Genomic DNA, 13,775 nt, shown 5'->3' with positions numbered 1-13,775 from the left:
GAGAGAGAGAGAGAGAGGGAGAGAGAGAGAGAGACTGGAAGGTGGGCCCTTGGAGGGTTCTGGGAGTGAGTCGTGGGCATGGATGGGGTGCTTTCACGGTCCTAGGAGGAAGGGGATGGTGCTGACTCCTCCCAGTCAGTACTTCTAACCCCTGGTCAGGAAACAAAGATGAGAGCATGCTGAGCTGCAGGTGAACTTGAGTGACTTCTGCGGGCTTGCTCTGGAGGGTCTGGAAGGGGTGGGCAGTTGGGGCAGTGTTTATGGGACCTGGGAGGGGTTGGGCATGGAAACTCACAAAAGCAGAACTGCGGAGAGCAACATGGCCCAAGGAATGACTTGGGGACAGTGGGCCAGCCTGTGGCGGTAATGGGGTGATGCAGTGATGGGTGGGGCTATGCTCACCACCGGCTTCTCCCACCTTAATCGCCATCTTGCTTCCAGGTAGCAGATGCTCCCTGGGAGGGGCGAGGGCTGCAGCAGTTGTGGGGGATGGGAGTAGTCTCAGTCTGCGGGGGCTCCAGGAGGGCTGTGGGCTGGGATCTGAGGACAGGTCTGGGATTGGGGGAGGCACACAGGTTTGCTGGTGACCTTCCACCCAGTGCCGCTCTGGAGGAGCTGGCCCTGCGTGTTGTGTGTGGGCATCGGGTCTCTGTGCCCCCCTGAGTGGGTGTGGCAGGCCCCTGGCTGGGAGAGGGGTGCATGCTCTGGGGACTGGGTGACTGCTTGGAGCGGGCCTGGGTGGGGGGCTCAGAAGGGAGGGGCCGTAATGCCTGGTAGAGGTGGGGAGGCCCCTACAGAGCCATCCTGGGAGGAGTTCTGTGTGGCTGCGTCTCCTGGGCTGGCAGGACCATTCTGAGGCAGTAGACATCAGGTGCCTGGATCCTGGAGAGCCCAGGGTGTGTCTGGGTCCTGGGGAACCTGGAGAACCCAAGAAGGACACAACTGGAGTGGCAGGGTGCCTTCTCCCTTTCTTTTTTCTCTGGCCCGGAGAGCACTGCCGGGGTCCCCTCCCTGAGCCTGGGTGTGTGTGTCACAGGTTGACCTTTTCCTGTCCTACAAAGGAGAGCCTTGGAGGCTCTCCTTCTCCAAGGACCTCAGGCCCCTCCACCCCCACCCCTCCCCCCCGGGCCAGAGGGACGGTGGCCCTAAAACATCTGGTACTTGGCAGGGAAGTGCCCAGTAGTGGCGTCAGTGTGCCTGTCACATCCTGACCTGTCTATGCCCAACCACTCACCTGTCTTTCCCGTTGTCCCACACCAGTGCACACCCTCTCCACGTCTGCTGTGCAGGTGGACCTGCATGTCACACACACCTGCCCTGCCCACTGGTTACCCCACCTTACTTGCCTGCGTTTATTGCCTGTCCCAGGCACCTGTGTGACGCAGCTGGCTCACTTCTCTGTGACGGTGCCTGGGCCATCGGTGTCCTTGGCCACGGTCAGCCTTGTGGACCTTGTGGGTGGGGCTCGAGCCCAGGAGAGGCATTTCACCAGGCCCAGTGTTTATCATCCTCCTTGCATCCCAAATTGTTTTGGAAACACCGTCTTCCACCTGAGCCAGCAATGCCTCCTCACCTTGGCCCTCTGCCTGGTGTAGATTTCAGCCAGGATCTGTCACTGCAGCCAGATGGGGGCTTTGAGTCTCAGCCTGCCCAGCTCGGCTCAGCTATCTCCCGCCATCCCCGCAATGTGGTCTACCATGACCATGGGGAGAGGGCCTTCCTCTGATGGGGGACAGGTCTTTTGGGGAGTGGAGAGGAGTGCCTATGGGGATCAAAGAAGGCTGTGTCTGCCAGGGGACAAATTGACGAGGCTGGTGCCACGTAGACTGGGAGGCAGAAGTGGTTGTGTGTGGGGGTCAGGAGCCATTCATGTGAGCGAGGCACCACAGGGTCCTAGGGGAAGATGACAGGAGCCCTGGGTGGGGATGGGGGGGTATCTCACTGCTAGGGGTCAGGGGAGAAAGATTGCATTTAGCTGTGAGGCAGGCCCTCCTTTCCTCCCTTCCTCCCTGTCCCCTTCTTCCTTCTCCCTCTTCCTTCCTTCTTTTTCTTTCTCTCTCTCTCTTTCTTTCTTTCTTTCTTTCCCTTTCTTTCTTTCTCTCTCTCTCTCTTTCTTTCTTTCTTTCTTTCTGTTATTTTTTAAAGGTTTTGTTTTTGAGTAATCTCTACACCCAACATGGAGCTTGAACTTATGACTCCAAGATCAAGAGTTGCATGCTCTCCCAATTAAGCTAGTCAGGTTCTCTCTTCTTTAAAAAAAAAAAGGAAAAAAAAAAAAAAGACTGTTATATTTGGTCTCACTGGAAAAAAAAAGAACAATTCACTGGCTTTTGGATGGAGCAAATTTATTATCCCTTCTGTGGAGTGTAAAGATGTGGTGGAACACGTTCTTTGTGGGAGTGTAAAATGAAAATTCTGCTTTGCCATATGGAGACGCCCATTATGTGGAGGAGACAGTTGGATAGTTAAGTTCGGAGCTCAGAGAGGAAGTCAGGGCTGGAGACAGAGGTGTTCAAAATCATAGGTGAGGTCACATGGAAATAGGGTGAGACAGAAAAGGGAAGGGGCCCAAGCCAGAGCCGTGAGGTGCTCCCACATCTAACTCTTGGCAAGGGGGATGGAGGGGGACTGGCTGGGATGACGGTGGATTAAGGTGGCATCAGAGAAGCTTGTATAAAAAGGATTGAGACAGGAAGGCAGGGTCTGCAGCAGGGGCTTTGGAAAGATGGAGATCACTGTGACCTTGAATCAAGTTGTTGCAGTGCAGCAATGGGGTAAAAATAGATCTGAGTCCGTTGAGATGAGAGGAGGGAAGGAAGAGGAGGCAGGCAGCTCTTTCAAGTATATTGGGAGGAGGTGCACAGGTGAAGGGAGCTTAGGGCAGGGAGAGTTCTTTTAGTATGCAGAATCCTGTCTGAAGCTCCTTGTCCATGTCTGTAAGAGCATGTATACCCCACATGGGCATTCTCAGGGTTGTCTTACCCACCAGATCCCAGTCTCCATGGGGACAAGGTCTGTGACTGCGGTAGTCACAGCTGTGTCCAGTCCCCTGCCCAGCATCTGGCTCCTAAGGTACTGAGGTACTGGTGAATGTTGCTTAAGTGAATCGGTCAATACATGTAAAGCACTGAGAACACTAACAGGTGCATAATAAATGCTCAGTAAAAGTGAGTTACTGTCGTCCGGTGGATGGGGAAGTCACTGAAGACTGGATGGCAGCAGTTCTGGAGACCATGATGCTCCTGTGGTAGACTGATCAGGGTGGTGGCTCCAAGTCCTGAAGGATGGAGAGGTTAAAGACGCCCAGCAGCACCATGCAGGCCAGCTTTGGGAGTCCGCACTGCATCCCTGAAACTGGATCGCGTCACCATCCAGGAGCTCACAGCTCCATTATTTGCCCCAGCCCAGGTGAAACCAGGAGAGACCCTGGAGGAAGGGGCTAACTCAGGAAAGGAGTCATGTACTGGACATCACCAGGATGGTGTCTCTCAGATTCATCCTTCCAGCCACAATGATGTCTACAGTAGGTGCCAACAGCTTCACTTTGACTGGGGAGGCATCCGGTGGTGGTACCGTGGAGAACATTAGGCAGCGACTGGGCACTGGGGGCCTTTTTGACTTCCGGTCGGGCCAGAGAGATGTAGATGTAGATCTGTGAGGGTTGCACGGATCCTCTTTTAGACCAGCTCGACACTCAGCTCAATGTCACTGAAAATGAGTGTCACAGCTGCAAATGCTGTTGAAGATCTCTGAGCAAATGAATGAGGACGACTGAACAGCTACAGACAGAGCTAAATGAGATAGACTGGTAGGAAAGCTTGAGAATGCCCAAGCTGAGGCTAAGACTGGATCCAGAGGAAGCTCAGTACCATAGGGGATACAGAGAACATAAACAACAACAGCCAGAACTGGATGATGAGCTGAAGAATGTAGAAAACCAAATGCCCTATGCCCAGATGCAGCTGGGCCAGCTGAAGAAAACCAGTTTCTTCAGTGCAACCTTTCATGTCTGGCACAGAGGACAATATGGTACAATCAGAACCTTCAAACTGGGTCGCCTGCCCAGTGTCCCTGTGCCATGGAATGAAGTTAATGCACTTGGGGCTGGAAAGCATTGCTGCTGTGCACTCTGGCCAGTAAGATGGGTCTGAAATTTCAGAGGTATCAACTTGTTCCCTGTGGAAACCATTCCCACCTGGAGTCTCTGACAGACGGGTCTAAGCAGTTGCCATTGTACTATCCTGGGACAAATTAGACCACGTGATGATGGAGATGTTGAGAAAGATGAAAGGAGAGGTTGAGAAAGGGTGAGACACATTTTTGTCTTCCTCACAGGAAGGCAAGATTGAAGACCCAGGAAGCAGTGTGGCTCCCATTCCGTTGAAACCCAGTTTAACCCTGACAAACAGTGGACCAAAGTTCTTAAGTTCATGCTGGCAGATTTTAAGTGGGGTCTTGCTTGAGAATAGTTTCATAACAAGACTTCTTTTTTCCCTTACAGAGATGCTCGCCTCAGAAGCTTTACATTTTGTTTGGCTTGCAACAAGAAATGTTTTAAATTAAACTCAGATAACATCAAACAGCATATTAAAAAAATTTTTTTTAACATTTATTTATTTTTGAGAGAGAGAGACAGAGCACGAGGAGGAAAGGGAGACACAGAATCCAAAGCAGGCTCCATGCTCTGAGCTGTCAGCACAGAGCCTGACGCGGGGCTCGAACTCACAAATTGTGAGATCATGACCTGAACTGAAGTCAGTCGCTCAACCGACTGAGCCTCCCGGGCGCCCCTCAAACAGCATATGTTTACAATACTAGAAAAGAATAAATCCACAAGTCCACTTTATTTTAAAATATTGAACAACAGGGGCGCCTGGGTGGCTCAGATGGTTGAGTGTCCGACTTCAGCTCAGGTCATGATCACTCGGTCCATGAGATCGAGCCCCGCATCGGGCTCTGTGCTGACAGCTCGGAGCCTGGAGCCTGCTTCAGATTCTGTGTCTCCCTCTCTCTCTGCCCCTCTCCCACTCATGCTCTGTCTCTCTCTCTGTCAAAAATAGACATTAAAAAAAAATTTTTTTTTAAATATTCAACAACAGTTTCCAGAAGTAAAGCCTGCCATGTATGGCCATGTATAAATGTTCACTCTGCTCTGTTAAAGACATGAAATTGTATTTGTTACTGTTTGAGACACAGTGTGGAGAGGTTTGATTATCTGTAATAAAAGATTTGCTGCAGTCTGAAAAGAGTGAGTTACTGTTACAACTTAGGTAAGCAAAAGTAAGATAAGGGATTTCTGCAGTTTGACTCTTCGTGGGTCCCTATGTGGGACAGTGTCTGTGTCACTTCAGCAATGGTGTGAGACTTTGCATGTGTGGGCATACCCTGTGTCCATGAGACCTGTCACTGTACAGCTGGGACCACTTGCTGGGGAAGGGCACATGACCCAGAGACAAGGTACAATGTGTGAAGACCTCTAGGCTCCTACTTTTATGGTTCCGGCAGACATTAGTCTGTTTGTTAAGGTCACAGCAGCGTTCCTGACTTAGGTCAGGTCCCTCCTGAGAAGAGACCACTGACCCAGCTGCACATCACTCCCAAGACCATGTCCATGTGGGTGTTGGATCTTCAGGGCCAAGCTTCTCTGACCAGCCCTCTGTGCAAGTCCTTTCCTGGGTCTCATGGCTATTCTGTATCTCTTCCCTTCCTCTTGTGCTGCAGGGGTTCATCTCACCCCTTGGTGCTACTTTGAGCCTCCCTTGTGTGGTCTTGGTTGTCTCCCTTCCCCATCCTGCTCAGGCTAGGGCAAGACCCTTCCCTATGTCTTCATCAGGAGGAAATGTCTTATATCTGGTAAGAAGTTGCTATGGCCAATGTCAAAGAGGTTGCTGCCTGTGTTCTCCTCTAGGATTTTGATGGTTTCCTATCTCACATTTAGGTCTTTAGTCCATTTTTTTTTTTTTTAAAGTAGGCCCCATGCCCAGTGTGGAGCCCAACATGACCTTGAGGTCCAGACTTGAGCTGAGATCAAGACCCAAGTACTTAACCAACTAAGCCACCCAGGCACCCCAGGTCTTTAATCCATTTTGAATTTATTTTTGTGTGTGATGTAAGAAAATGATGCAGTTTTCATTCTTCTGCATGTTGCTGTCCAATTTTCCCAACACCATTTGGTGAAGAGACTTTTTTCCATTAGATATTCTTCCCTGCTTTGTCAAAGATTATTTGACCATATAGTTGTGGGTCCATTTCTGGGTTTTCTATTCTGTCCCATTGATCTATGTGTCTGTTTTTGTGCCAGTACCATACTGTCTTGATGACTACAGCTTTGTAATCTAGCTTCAAGTCCGGGATCATGATGCCTCCAGTTTTGCTTTTCTTTTTCAAGATAGCTTTCAGCATTTGAGGTTGTGTGTGGTTCCATACAGATTTTAGGATTGTTTGTTCTAACTGTGAAAAATGCTGTTGATATTTTGATAAGATTGCATTTAATGAGTAGATTGCTTTGGATAGTATAGACATTTTAACAATATTTGTTTATTCAATCCATGAACATGGAATGTTTTTTTCATTTCTTTGTGTCCTCTTCAATTTCTTTTGTAAGTGTTTTCTAGTTCTCAGTGCAGATCTTTTTCCTCTTTGGTTAGGTTTTTTCCTAGGTATCATATGGTGCCAGTGCAGTTGTAAATGGGATCCGTTCCTTGATTTCTCCTTCTGCTGGCTTCATTTTGATGTATAGAAATACAACAGATTTCTGTACATAGATTTTGTATCCTGTGATTTTACTGAATTCATGTGTTAGTTTTAACAATTTTTTGGTAATCTTTTGGCTTCTCTGTTTACAGTATCATGCTGTCTGCAAATAGTCAAAGTTTGACTTCTTCCTTGCCAATTTGGATGTATTTTATTTCTTTTGTTTGATTGCTGAGCTTAGGACTTCCAGTACTATGTTAAATAACAGTGGTGAGAGGACATCTCTGTTTTATCCCTGACCTTAGAGGAGAAGCTCTCAGTTTTTCCCCATTGAGGATGATATTAGCTGTGGGTTTTTTGTATGTGGTCTTTATGATGTTGAGGTTTGTTCCCTCTATCCCTACTTTGTTGAGGATTTTTATCATGAATGGATGTTGTACTTTGTCAAAAATTTTTTTCTTTCTGCTTCTATTGAGAGGATCATATGGTTCTTATCCTTTCCTTTGTTAATATGGAACAAAGTGTATCACGTGAACAACATGTATCACGTTGATTGTTTTGTGAATATTGAAACACCCTTGCAACCCAGGAATAAATCCCACTTGATTATGGTGAATAATTCTTTTAATGTGCTGTTGGATTTGATTTGCTAATATTTAGTTAAGAATTTTTGCATCTGTGTTCATCAGGGATATTGGCCTGTAGTTCTTTTTTAGTGGAGTCTTTGTCTGGTTTTGGAATCAGGATAATGGTGGCTTCATAAAATGAATTTGGACATTTTCCTTCCATTTTTATTTTTCGGAATAGTTTGAGAATAGGTATTAACTCTCCTTTAAATGTTTGGTAGAATTCCCCTGTGAAATCATCTGGCCCTGGACTTTGGTTTCTTGGGAGAATTTTGATTACTGAATCAAATTCTTTGCTGGTTACCAGTCTGTTTAAGATTTCTATTTCTCCCTGTTTTAGTTTTGACTGTTTATGTGTTTCTAGGAATTTATCCATTTCTTCCACATTGTCCAATTTTTTGGCATATAGTTTTTCATAATATTTTCTTATAATTATATTTCTGTGATATTGGTTATTATTACTCCTCTCTCATTTGTGGTTTTATTTATTTGGGTTCTTTCTCTTTTCTTTTTGATAAATTGGGCTACGGGTTTATCAATTTCATTTTTTTTTTCCCAAAAAACCAGCTCCTGGTTTCATTGATCTGTTCTACTTCTTTTGTTTGTTTCTATATCATTCATTGATCTGTTCTACTTCTTTTGTTTGTTTCTATATCATTTCTTTCTGCTCTAATCTTTATTATTTCCCTACTTCTGCTGGCTTTAGGCTTCATTTATTTTTCTTTTTCTAGATCCGTTAGGTGTAAGGTTAGGTTGTTAGAGATTTTTTTCTTGCTTCTTGAGGTAGGCCTGTATTGCCATATAATTCCCTCTTAGGACCACTTTTGCTGCATCCCAAAGGTTTTGGACCATTGTGTTTTCATTTTCATTTGTTTCCATATATATAGTTTTTTAAATTTTTAATGTTTTTATTTATTTTTGAGACAGAGAGACACAGAGCATAAGCAGGGGAGGGGCAGAGAGGGAGGGAGACACAGAATCTGAAGCAGACTCCAGGCTCTGAGCTGTCAGCACAGAGCCCGATGCGGGGCTCGAACTCACGGACTGTGAGATCATGACCTGAGTTGAAGTTGGATGCTTAACCAACTGAGCCACCCAGATGCCCCATTTCTATATATTTTTAAAATTTCTTCTTTAATTTCCTGGTTGACTCATTCATTCTTTGGTAGGGTGTTCTTTAACTTCCATGTATTTGTGGTCTTTCCAAATTTTTTTCTTGTGGTTGACTTCAAGTTTCAAAGTGTTGTGGTCAGAAAATATGCATTGTGTGATGTCAATCTTTTTGTACTTGTTGAGGCCTGATTTTTGTGACTTAGTATGTGATTTCTTCTAGAGAATATCCCATGTGCACTTGAAAAGAATGTGTATTCTGCTTCTTTAGGATGAAATGATCTGAATATATCTGTTAAGTCCATCTGTTCCAGTGTATCATTCAAAAGCATTGTTTCCTTGTTGATTTTTTGCTTAGATGATCTGTCTATTGTTGTAAGCGGAGTGTTAAAGTCCCCTACTATTATTGCATTATTACCAATGAGTTCCCTTATGTTTGTTATCAACTGTTTTATATATTTGGGTTCTCTCAATTTGGGGACACAAATATTTACAATTGTTAGATCTTCTTGTTGGATAGTCCCCTTTATTATGATATGATGCCCTTCTTCATCTCTTGTCACAGTCTTTGGTTTAAAATCTAGTTTGTCTTGGGGCGCCTGGGTGGCTCAGTCGGTTAGGTGACCGACTTTGGCTCAGGTCATGATCTCACGGTTTGTGAGTTTGAGCTCCACATCAGACTCTGTGCTGACAGCTTAGAGCCTGGAGCCTGCTTCGGATTCTATGTCTCCCTCTCTCTCTGCCCCTCCCCTGCTTGTGTTCTGTCTCTGTCTCTGTCTTCCTCAAAAATAAATAAACATTAAAAAAAATTTAAAATCTAGTTTGTCTTGGTGCCTGGGTAGTTCAATCAGTTAAGCATCTGACTTCAGCTCAGGTCATGATCTCACAGTTCATGGGTTCAAGCTCCACATCGGGCTCTGCGCTGGTAGTGTGGAGCCTGCTTTTGATTCTCTCTCTCTCCCTCTCTCTCTCTCTCTGCCCCTCCCTGGCTTGTGCTTTTTCTCAAAATAAATAAATAAATTAAAAAAAATAAAATCTAGTTTGTCTGATATAAGTATTGCTATTCTGGCTTTCTTTTGACATCCTTTTGAATGATAAATTTTTCTCCATCCCCTTACTTTCAATCTGCAGGTGGCTTTAGGTCTATAATGAGTCTGGTAGGCAGCATGTAGATGGGTCTTGTTTTTTGATCCATTCTGACACCCTGTGCCTTCTGATTAGAGCATTTCATCCATTTACATTCAGAGTGATTATTGACAAATATATTTAGTACCGTTTTGTTACTTGTTTTGTTGTTCCTAGAGGTTTTCACTGTCCCTTTGTAGTCTTTGTCATTTTTGGTCTTTCTTTCACACTCAAAGAGTCTCATTTCGTATTTCTTACAGGGCTGGTTCAGTGGTCACAAATTCCTTTAGTTTTTGTTTGTCTGGGAAGCTCTTTATCTCTCCTCCTATTCTGAATGACAGCCTTGCTGGATAGAGTATTCTTGACCACAGATTCTTCCCATTCAACACATTGAATATATATATCATGCCTCTCCTTTCTGGTTTGGCAGGTTTCCGTGGAAAGATTTGCTGCTAACCTTATTGGTCTTCTCTTGTAAGTTAGGGACTTCTTTTGTCTTGCTGCTTTTAGGATTTTTTAAAAATCTCTATATTTTGCAAATTTATGCCTTAGTGTTGGCCTGCTTTTGTTGATTTTGATGGGGGTTCTCTGCACCTCCTGGATTTAGATGTCTGTTTTCTTCCCTAGATTAGGGAAGTTTTCAGCTATAATTTCCTCAAATAAACCTTCTGCCCCCTTATCTCTCTCTTCTTCCTCTTGGACTCCTACATTAAAATATTATTGTATTTGATGGAGTCACTGAGTTCCCCAAGTCTACTTTCTTGATCTAACATTTTTTTCTCTCTATTTCACTTTTTTAATGTTTAGTTATTTTTGAGAGAGAGAGAGCAAGCAGGGGAAGGGCAAAGAGAAAGGGAGACACAGAATCCGTGGTAGGCTCCAGGCCCTGAGCTGTCAGCACAGAGCCCAACACAGGGCTTGAACTCACAAACCACAAGATCATGACCTGAGCTAAAGTTGGACACTTAACCTACTGAGCCACCCAGGTACCCCTTCTCTCTCTCTTTTAAAAGTTTATTGGAGCACCTGGGTGGCTCAGTCAGTTAAGCCTCCAACTTTGGCTCGGGTCATGATCTCACAGTTTGTGAATTTGAGCCCTGCATCCGGCTCTGTGCTGACAGCTCAGAGCCTGGAGCTTGCTTCAGATTCTGTGTCCCTCTCTCTCTGCCCCTCCCCCACTCACACTCTGTTTCTTTCTCCCTCAAGAATAAACAAACATTAAAAAAAATTTTTTTTAAGTTTGTTTATTTATTTTGAGAGAGAGAGAGAGAGAGAGAGAGAGAAAGAAAACATGAGCAGGAGAGGGGCAGAGAGAGAGAGAGAGGGATAGAGAGAATCCCAAGCAGGCTCTGTGCTATTGGCAGGGAGCGTGATGTAAGGCCTGATCCCATGAATTATGAGAGATCAAGCTGAACTGAACTCAGTTGAAATCAAGAGTCAGACACTTAACCAACTGAGCCACCTGGGTGCCCCTTTTTCTCTCTACTTAGTGCATCTCATTATTTTCCATAATTCTATGTTCTATATCACTTATTTGTTCCTTTGCTTCTTCCATCCTTGTGGTCATTACATTTAGTCAGTCTTGAATCTTAGTTATTGCATTTTTCGTTTCTGGCTGATTAGTTTTCAGCTCTTTTATCTCTGTGGTAAGGGTTTCCCTGATATCATCTCTGCTTTTCTCAAGCCCAGCTAGTATCCTTGTGATTACTCCTTTAAATTCTGAACCAGGCATATTATATTTATATCTGTTTCAATTAGATCGCTGGCCATGACCTTTTCTTGTTCTTTCTTTTGGGATGAATTCTTCCATCTTGGCATTTTGTGTAGGTTTCTGTCTTCTTCTCTGTGTAAGGAAAGCCTGTTATGTTTCTTGCTCCTAAGAGTAATGGCTTTATGAAGAAGAGATCATATAATGTTCAGAGCCTGGTGCTCCAGGAAGTGTCTCTGGTGCATTCTGCTGCTGTGTTATGGCTGCTGTATCCCTCAGCTCAGTCTTCTGCAGAGTTTCTTCTTGCCTGCTGTGGGGAGTGTTTTGGACCTTGGCCAGAGTGTGGTGAATGTGCTCTGGTCTGTTTGCGAAAAGAGACCTGATGCTATTTCCACTGGAATTGAAGCTATGCAGAACTCTGTGGTCAGTAGATGTGGTGCATGCAGGGTTTTATGCTGGTCTTCTGGAGGAGGAGCCTCTGCACTGGTCCTATGGTACATTTGCTTGAGTAAAGCAGTATCAGCAGAGTGCATGGGGTTGGACTTGGTGTAAGTGGGTTAGGCAGCTAGTGTGGGCTCTGTGTTGTTTACTGAGGTTGGTTTATGCTGAAGGGCAGAGGAGGGGAATGGTACAACCCCCTCCTTTGTCTCTGGAGAGGAGAGTCTGTGCTTGCTGCTCTCAGGGAAGCAGTTTCTCTGAGAGCAAACAATTTCCCCTGGTGCATCACAGGCGTTTTTCACATTGCTGATTTCACACTGTCTCTGGGTTGTTTGTCTACTTGGAGCAGCACAGCACACCTTGGGCTCTACCCTAGCCGGGCCTGCTGCTTTTTAAAATTCCAAACTTCTGGGTCCTGCTGTGGCATGGACCTGCACCGGTCCTCTGGGAAAGGGACTCTCTAGGGTGGGACTGATGCAGGTTTGACTCAGAAGGGCAGTCGTGCCAGAGCTCAGGGCCATGGGATTTGGAGCAAACAGGCTAAACAGCCAGTGTTCCGGTTAGCTGCCCTCAGCAGGTATCTGTAGGCCAATGCTGAGGGGTGGAGGGAACTGGCACCTGCTGGTTCTCTTCCCTCCACCCCTGCCCCACCAGAGGCAATGCCACCTCTCATAGATGCGCTCCAAAAAGTACGAGCAGTCTCTCCCCGTGTCCCTTAGGCGATCGAGAGATCTCACAGTCTGCCCCAGCGTTTTTTGTCTGCCTCTGCTTCAGGAGTAGGACAGCATCCTCAGGTCTCTATCCCAGCCAAACCTGGGGACCTTGGAAACTCTAGTCTTTGAACCCCACTGATTGCAAAACTGGCAAAATTCAGCCCTTCTCGTTTTCAGAGCCAAATGCTTTGGGGAAGTGTGCTTGTACGTATCCTTGCGTGCTCCTCTGTCTCTCCCTTTTCTCCGTGACCAGGGCTCCCTTCCCTTCATAGCACCAGCAATCCGTTTCTCCCCCAAACCATATCTCTGCATTTCCTACCTTCCTCAAAGTGGGCTCTCCTTCCAGCTGTGCACTTTGTTCTGTCAGTCCTCAGGTCAATTTCTTGAGTATTCTGAATGATTTGATAGTTATTTAGCTGTGTTCCAGGGATGAAGCAAGCCTAGGCTCCTCCTACTATGCAGCCATCTTAGCTCCTCTTTGCGTTGTATGAGTTCTTTACATATTTTGGATGTTAACCCCTTATTAGATATATTGTTTGCAGATACCATTTCCCATTCAGTAGGCTGCCTTTTTAAAAATATTATTGGTTTCCATCACTCTGCAAAAAGCTTTTTAGTTTCATGCAGTCCTGTTTGTTTATTTTTGCTTTTGTTGTCCTACTTAAAGAGATAGATCCCCAAAAATATTGCTAAGACTGATGTCAAAAAGCTTACTGCGTATTATTTCTTCTGGGAGTTTTATGGTTTCTGGTCTTACATATAAGCCTTTAATCCATTTTTAGTTTATTTTTGTATATGGTGTAAGAAAGTGGCCATCTTTCATTCTGTTGCGTACAGCTGTCCTGTTTTCCCAGTACCACTTGTTGAAGAAACTGTCTTTTCCCCATTGTATGTCCTTGCCTCCTTTCCCTAGGTTAATTGAACATATAAACATGGGCTCTGAGCTCTCTATTCTGGTTTTGTGCCAATACTGTATGTTTTGATTACTGTAATTTTGTAGTATAGTTTGAAATCTGGGAGCATACGACTTTTAGTTTAGTTTAGTTTAGTTTTGTTTTGTTTTTCCTCAAGATTGCTTTGGCTATTAGAGGTCTTCTATGGTTCCATATACATTTTTTAAGTTTATTTATGTATTTTGAGAGAGAGTTTGGCAACCCCAATTCCATATACATTTAACTTTTTTTTTTAAAGTTTATTTTAGAGAGAGAGAGAGAGCACACAAGGGAGGGGCAGAGAGAGGGGGAAACACAGAATCTGAAGCAGGCCCCAGGCTCTGAGCTGTCAGCACAGAGCCGACGCAGGGCTTGAACCCACAAATCATGTGATCATGACCTGAGCCAAATTTGGACACTTAATCAACTA

General features: G+C 45.1%; 1 pseudogene; it reads left to right on the top strand.

The window, feature by feature from the left end:
- The first annotated feature begins 2,420 nt into the window (after positions 1–2,420).
- Positions 2,421–4,638, top strand: LOC123579025 (annotated as a pseudogene).
- Positions 4,639–13,775: the final 9,137 nt, after the last annotated feature.

The sequence above is a fragment of the Leopardus geoffroyi genome, chromosome E2, assembly GCF_018350155.1.
Source record: "Leopardus geoffroyi isolate Oge1 chromosome E2, O.geoffroyi_Oge1_pat1.0, whole genome shotgun sequence".
Classification (NCBI taxonomy): domain Eukaryota; kingdom Metazoa; phylum Chordata; class Mammalia; order Carnivora; family Felidae; genus Leopardus; species Leopardus geoffroyi.
This window is presented reverse-complemented; position numbering and strand designations above follow the sequence as displayed.